The following is an 8,004-nucleotide window of genomic DNA, read 5'->3' on the forward strand; positions in this document are numbered from 1 at the left end:
AAGTGACACTGTTTGCAGGGGAGATGCAATGACTGCATATTTCTTTTGCATCTAACACACTGAAAAATGCCAGTGATGTCTAATTTTCTGTGTTCAGAGTGCTGTGCTATTTTGTTCCTGTACGTCAGATTGCAGTTTAAAAGCACGCAAGTGAACTAGAGAATCTTACTGTGGCTCAAGGTGACAAAGGGGGAGGTTTGGGTTGGCTTTTTTGTTGTTTGTTTGTTTGTTTTTGTCCAGAAGACTTTATCTACTACCACAAAGAGGCAAGGGTAATTGCATCCTGAATTTTCTTTACATTTTTCTCTGGTGCATATTACATATCAATGTTTCAGAATAGCAGGATGGCAGCATCTCATTTTAAGTTTTTTGTTTGTTTGTTTTTTTCCTTCTTAGAGCCACAAAATCCTTATCCTAAAATAAATAATTTATAGTTTGAGGTTACTTCGATGGAAGTTTGAGAAGGTAGATTTCTATAGATTTTTGTTTTGTTTTGTTGGAATAAAAAAAAAAAAAAAGAATTTTTTGGTATTTTCTTACAAATGTCTGCTAATTGTGTACATTCCAAGTACTCGAAGCGTTGAGTTTCATGTACTGAAAAAAGAAAATGTACAAAACTGTGCATGATTTCAAATGTTACTAGATATTATAAATATATATATAATTTATTGAGTTTTTACAAGATGTATCTGTTGTAGACTTGTTGACTTAACATTTCTTATTCAATGCTTATATAGTTTTATAGCCTGGACTATTATCTTTAAAAGCTTAAAAGATTAAAAAATTCCAATTTTGTTACATTTTATACTGTTGATGTTACAATCCACAGGTTTGCATAGCGTGATTTTTCAATGAGCAACTCTGTTCAGTTTATTTTAATACTGTATTTCTGTGCCTGACAGCTGCAGCTGTCGAAGGTGTGAGATGAACACTAAATAAAACTATTCTGCTTTTGTTAACATGGCAAACTTACTTTTACCAACAGAAAAATAATAATAATAAAGATAAACAAGTTGTTAAATTTGGGGGTTTATTCCTAGTTGTGAGGGTCCTTTAAAAAAAAAAAAAAAAAAAGTCTGTGGGGTCTGTAGTGACCAAACCTGCGCCAGGAGGGTATATTTTACAGTGCTTCACAAATCCTGGCCAGCACAGGTTTTATATTTGTAAGCAGTCATGGATTAGCAAGGCAGGATTATTTCTTTAGTAGTGGGTGTATTTATGTCCACACAGGCCATTGTGTGCATGCAGGATCAGGGATGTTTTGCTCCTTCTCCCATACAGGACCAAGTATATGCCCCTAGCACAAGGGCAGGATTTTCTGATGAAACCTCAGCCCTGGATTTTGTTCAGACCTGGAAGTCTCCCAGCATGATGTGGTGCAAACACTGTGTTCAATCCTGCTGTGCGCAAGGGGAGCCCCTGATAGGAGAGAGAATGGGGATTTATCCAGAGCAGGCAGCCAGCGCCTCGCAGGATGGGTACAAGGGACCTCATCCTGCCCAGCATCCAAGGAGCAGACCCACATTCGGTTTCTTTGGCTCTGGAGGAACATGTAAGGAAGCTCCCTAAATCCTTGCTTTGCCAGCAGCAGATGGGGTGTTGCAACTTGGGGAGCACTAGGCCAATCCTACCAGCATGGCCATATAAAATTAACATACTCCTACAAGTGATCCTGTTGAACTGCTTCCCAGAAACCTCAATTTTTGGATGCAAGTTTATCCAACTGTGTGTAGCCTGCCTAATTTTAAGAAAGTGGTGTGGGGGGATTCATGCATCTCTGCAGGTTACATCTGCAGCACTGGAAGCATTGTTGCTCCTGTTGCTTCCTAGAATTTACATTTTATTTATTTATTTATTTACTGAAGATAGATTGTATGGCATTTAGGTCATTTCCTTGCTGTTGTAGGAAAAAACTTTTTTTTTTAGCACTGCGCTGTGGGAGGAGAAGCCTTGCTCCTTGCCATGGATCGTTTCCATGCTTCCCGGACACACGCTGACGATGGTCAGCCCCGAGCCCTGCAGGAGCACCACGGGCTGAGGGATGCTCTCTGCTCATTCATCATGGCACGGTGCTGAGTGTATTGTGCACCCCTGGCCACCAGGATGGGAGAAGCAGGATCGGGGCAGGCTGCGGTGTGCAGCACACCCATGCTTTATAGCTGCCGAGAAAAGTCCTCGGAGCACACAGCAGAGACAAAGTCCGTCTGTGACTGCCCTGTGCATGGAGCTGGCGGGATGTTTGCTTTCCTTCTTGGGTTTCATGATGTCATTCTTCCTCTGCCGGCCTCTGTGCGCAGCGCTATTTGCTTGTGGGTTAGGGAGGGGGGTAATATTTTACTTCAACTGCCCTGCGATGCAGCCAGCCCTTAGACGAGGATGAATTTTTGGCTGGCTTCAGCGGGCGAGGTGAAGTTAGCCATGGGCAAAACAAGCTGAAGGACCATTTGTGAAGCTGCCCCAGCTGCATGGCTGAGCCATCACGGCTCATCCTCCCCGTCGGTGGCCACAGCTTTCCACCCAAGCCATACTCCCCTTCCACATGAAAGAGGTATTTTTCAAAACAGAACAAATGTCTTTTTTTTCCCCCTGTGGGTGACTACACAAATAGGGCCTCACGCTGGCCCCTGTGACCTGTTTCATAGCAACGTTCAAACAAATGACTAATATTGTCATATTTTATGTGTTCTTGTTGGTCACGGTTCCATGGTGAGCCAGGAAGGGTTTGGCAAAAGGACGAAAAAGTCCGAAGCCCTGCAGGTGTCAGTAGGAGATGGAGGCAGCTAGAACTGAAATAGCAAAGTTTCCTGGAGCCACCTAAAACCCTTGCAGGTGGTGTCTCCTGCTGGTGGACTCCAAGTTAGTTCCTCCCAGAGGGTACCCAACCCGCAGAAAGGGAAGATGGAGACATGGGTTGTGTTGATATGAAAAGGGAATAGAAAAGGTGAGTGCTGGATCTGGACCCAGGACCATGAAGAGAGGGAAGGGATTTGTCACATTTGCCTGTACCTTTCTGATCACAGTTTCACCTTCTTGTACCTCTGATTTCATTTCTCTGTTTCATCACCATCATGTTGGTTTTCACAAGCAGCATCTTGGGTGTAGGACAACACATCAAGCAGAAGCAGCACCATGCCCTGCCCCAAGATCGCTATCTAAAACCAGGAGAGAAGTCTGTGTCCAGCAGACAGCAATCCCATCAGCTCTGAGGCCCTGTAGGAATATTCGTACCCACACACACTGCTCAGTGTGGGATCAGCTCAACTTTCTGGTGCCCACCGAGGAGCAGACCATAATCACTGTGCCTGTCCCAGGTCTTTTTTTGAGGCCAGCATCACACAGGAGCATGGGATGGGAAAAGAAGGCATGCAAGGAGAAGAAAGATATCTTACTGAATGTGTGAGTGGAACTGGTCCAGGAATGATTTTGCTAAAGGCCACAATCTGCCTTCTTCCCCCACCTTGGCATAGGCAAAGCAGGCAAGAAAATCAGATAATTTGGCAGTCTCTGCGGCAGTTCTCTGCCTGTGAGAAGTGCCACTGCTTGGCTTCTGGTTTGGGCATGGCTAGGGAACTGAATAACATGAAATTACGTTTTTTCGGTGTCCCTTCCTAAATACAAGCCCAACACAAGGCAGAAGAATCAAATGCCATTGCTCTGAAGATGGAGAACCACCAGGCTGGCAGAGCCACTGACACTCTGCTTTCTGCTGAGCCCATCCCCAGCTCTGGCAGCAATGCCAAGAGCTGGAAGAAGCCCCTTGGGTGAGGGTGGTCCAGCTCCTGCCCCACCAATGAGGGAATATAAGCAAGTGCATCTGCCCCAAGGAAAATGAAAACACCAGGAGAAGGGAGATTGCTGCTTTCAGATGGGGCTGGGCTGACGTGCAGCTTCACATTTCCAACCAAGGGCTTCATTCAAGCAGGCACTGGGCACCAGAGTCAAGCAGTGAAAGCAGGGGGAAGTTTGGCAGCAGCAGATGGATGCGTGCGTCCTATGGCCCTATGTGTCAGGTCAGAAAAGCAGGTAGCACAAACTAAAACTGATGCTGAGCATCACAAGATACGCCATGGATAAACCCTCTGGTGGTAACACACCCTGACTAGTTGTTATTACAGACATTTAGCCAAATGCCATGCACATTTGCCCCTGGTGCTCCCTCACCACCCTCTGCATCCCCCTGGGGCATGGCAGCACTGCCTGACATCAAACCCAGCTCAGGCAGGCACTGTGTTTGGGCTCAGTCTGCCCTGCTAAAGTCAGTGTGGATGCTAATCAGAGCCTTCCAGACAGCAGAGGGGGATTACAGGTTGCAAGCAGGGGTGGTGAGCGTTAGCTTTTGACTCATTCTCCTTAATATGAGAGGAGAAGAACTGGACGTGCCGATGAGAGAAAATCCAGGCTGAGAAAGGCAATATAAAACATAGCACATGCGCTGAAGCCTCTTCCAGACTTGTGGAGCTGGGCAAAAATAACAAATGTCTTCCTATGAGCCCTCACTGAGGCTGCCTCAGGGAAGCATCCAGATCTGAGAGTAACAGCCCCAGTGATCACAGCCTGCTCAGATCTGAGCATGAAGCTCTGCGGAGAATCACAATCGTGCCCCAAGCGGTACATTTGGGCACATCCAGAAAGGCTGCCCTGATAGCCAGCAGCTTGTGCTTTCCTGGGAGCCAACATTTGCTCTATCAGATAGTTCTGGTCCTACCAAAAGATCCTGAACCCAATCCAAGAGAAATCACTCCATGTCTTTCCTGGGTAGCACCATGGGTATGTGTATATTTTTTTCCTAATATAGACAATAACTGTTCAGGAAATGATTCTTTGTGCTGACCTTCCATAAGGCACTTAGCTAGTCTGTTCAGTAAAGCAGAAAATCTACTTATTGGTTCCAATCAGTCAATGTCAATTTTCCCCCTTCCACACCATCAATATGGAGGAGGCAGGAAAATGCAATATTCTCCAAAAGCAAAATATGGCTAATCTTTGTGGAAGTTGTTTTCAAGCAGCCCCTGGTATTAAATCTGCTGTAGTTGTACTAGCATGTAATCCCTTGTTTTTAATCATCAGAGGAGAGAGAGACCTGTTATTCTCTTATGCCTCCCTACAGCATTTGGCTCCTTCAGCCATTTCTGTCCTGGAGAAGATCACAGAACCACACATTTTGGTGTTTGAGGCCCTTGAGGAGGAGCAGACTCAACAAGCTGTGGTAGGCAGTCACTCCTGTTTGTTGCACACCTCCGTTACAGGGTCCAAAAACAACCCTTTGCCTTCCTGTCCCAGTGCAACCTGTATGCATCTTCCCCACGGGAAGACACTCTCAGGTACTGATGTCATGGGGAAGATGCTCACATCTTCACTGGGAGGGCTGGGCAGCTGGACAGGACCAGCTCTTGAAGTGTGTAGGTAGCTCACTGTGGCCAGTGGCTTCAGAGGATTGCCAGTTCTCTTTTACTCTTTTTTTGCCTAATACTGTCTTTTAGGGACGTTTTCTCTCATTTGAGGTCAGTGAGGAGTTTGCCTTGTCTTTTCAGACAGCAATCTGGCCTCTGTTACACACTTTGAAGGGAAGCAGAGCAGAGAATTGAATGTGACCATGCACCACAAGAAAAGCACGGAGATGTTTGGCTGGTGAGGGCAGTAAGAAACCAAAAGAGAAGAGGGGAGATGGGCACAAGGATGGTGAAAGCTGAGTCACTTTCTTACAGGGAGGGAAAGGACCAGGTGGTTTTCCAAGGCGGATACAATCCCTTTCCAGGTGCTTACAAGTTCACACACTGGGAATGTGCTACTGGGTCCCTTCCAACTCAGGATATTCTCTGCTGCTATGATCCTACTGTCAGAAAGGGGAAATCATATATAACATGCATGTGAAGTGTCCAAAATTGTGGCAGTCTGAGTCTCAGCATTCTTGTTATATAAGAAATGCAGATCTCTGGTGTTTATTCTCCCTTGGACAGAAACCATGCAGCCAACTCTACCCCACAAAGGAGATGGAGGAGGATTTTAGGGCTGATTGATCTGGGCATTATAAAATGCATTTGTGGAAGCACCCTTGTCGGTATGTACATTCCTATCTAATGCTTCTGTTGGAGGTTTATGGCTTGCACATGAAAAACTTCTGCGAATACCTCCCAAAGGCATTTATGGTCAAAATCTCGGCAAACACCTGGAAAATCCAGAATTGGACCGTCTTAATGAGACCCTGCAGTCTCCCTCTTCAAAAAGATCGTCCCATTCAGAACAGCCCTCACTGCTTCAGCCTGGGGTGTATAAACACCCAACTAATAAAAGTCATCTGTCAAACAGCCCTTCAAACTACCCAATGAAATGTTTCTGCCCCGACTGGAGAAGTGGCAGAAACTCCTGAAAATTTAGATCATGCTTTTGCAAGCGTTATCGCCTTCCAAATAGCCCAGGAGAGAAAAGGAGAGGCCATGCTATACACCCTTAATGACCGGGGAATTTTGTCTGGCAAAGCAAACACCGAGGTCTGAAACCATCAGACTTGGCTCCTGAACAGCACGGTGACTGCTAGATAAAAAATGCAGATAAACACAACACAGGTTGTGAGGCTGACGGTGAGCACAGAGATCCAGACAGGGGTGCAGGTCCCTGGCTGTAAGCAAGGGATGAGAAAGAGCTCCCAGCTTTTTGTACGGGCTGAGCAGAGATGTTCATGGTGTGAGCAGAGCTGACCAAGCTCTGGACTTCCTCCAGTCCAAGAATGGCAAAAAATGGTTTTTCAGCTAAGATCAAAGCCTGTGGAGAGGCCAATGTACCTGGAGCTATGCCAGGTGGGCATCCCTCCCTTTTTATTATTAATATACCATTATAACCATATGCTTGCAATTTACAATTTCAGCACATGAAGAGTTTTGCTGGTAAAATGGAGGTTTTTAAAACTGCCTACCACTTTTACTGACTTTCACTACTAAGGTCAGAACTCTGCCTTAAACTGAGGGAAGTCTCAGGTGGGCTGAAATGTGCTAGATACACCTCTTCCACCTCCATTTAAGCCTCTTCTAATTAAATTATGATAAGATTTTTTTCTCACAAAGGTCTCAGAGCACAGGAGATACGTGCACATTCGCACCACATCTTACTTTTATTAGGAATTACTATTTATTTGTGAGGTTCATGTTTGTTTTTTCTCTTTTTGAAAAATAAACAGGAGGTAAGTAACCTGAGCCAGTGGCAGCCCTCTGATACCACTGATGATAGCCACTTCACACGATGCCCCGCTATCGACTTTCAGTCTTTGAGAGTGATTTTAATGACATTTTCAGGAATTAGGTTTCCAAAAGCAAGGCTGTTATTGGATATCCAGAAAACAGAAAGGTAAGCGCTGTATTCATTACAGCACTACAATGTTATGTTGGTAGAGAAATGCTCTTGACTTTTCCATCAGACTTGTGCTTAAATATAGAATTTAAGAAATTTTTACAAGGTTGAGGAAGGGCAAAAAATTATTGGCAAAAGGTTTTGAGGTTACAGAATCCAAAGTAATTTTGGTTGGCTGGGCCAAAGCTGGTTAATTTTCCTGAATGCGACGCAGTCCTCATGTAGGTGGTACCAGCTCAAATTTGCTTTCCCTGGATCAGTACATTGCATAGATTTTGTTAACGGGGAAGAATTTAAGTGCAGTACGAGCCCAAGGAGAGCAGGCAGCTCTCCAAAACGGGTACACTCATCCTCCTCATCAAAGTCAATCTGAAGAAACCATGTAAAAGGTGACATTTTAATTATTAGGCAAAATTTCCAGCAAAGCCAAAGGAGGTTTGCTTGTGTGGGAGGGACCTGAGAAGCAGGGCCTCTGTGCATGCATGAGCATGTAGAAGAGGGCAGAAAAACAGTTGTTTATGCAACATTAAAATTGAGAAATGAAGCAGTCAAGAAATGCAGCGTTAGGCCTGAATGCTCAGCTGTAATGTTGCCTCCCAGTACAAAGGGCTAAGCAGCGGTGCTCGTACATCATTACGGATAAATGCAACAGGCAGGCTTCCC

Source organism: Aythya ferina (genome assembly GCF_964211825.1).
Source record: "Aythya ferina genome assembly, chromosome: 4".
Lineage (NCBI taxonomy): Eukaryota > Metazoa > Chordata > Aves > Anseriformes > Anatidae > Aythya > Aythya ferina.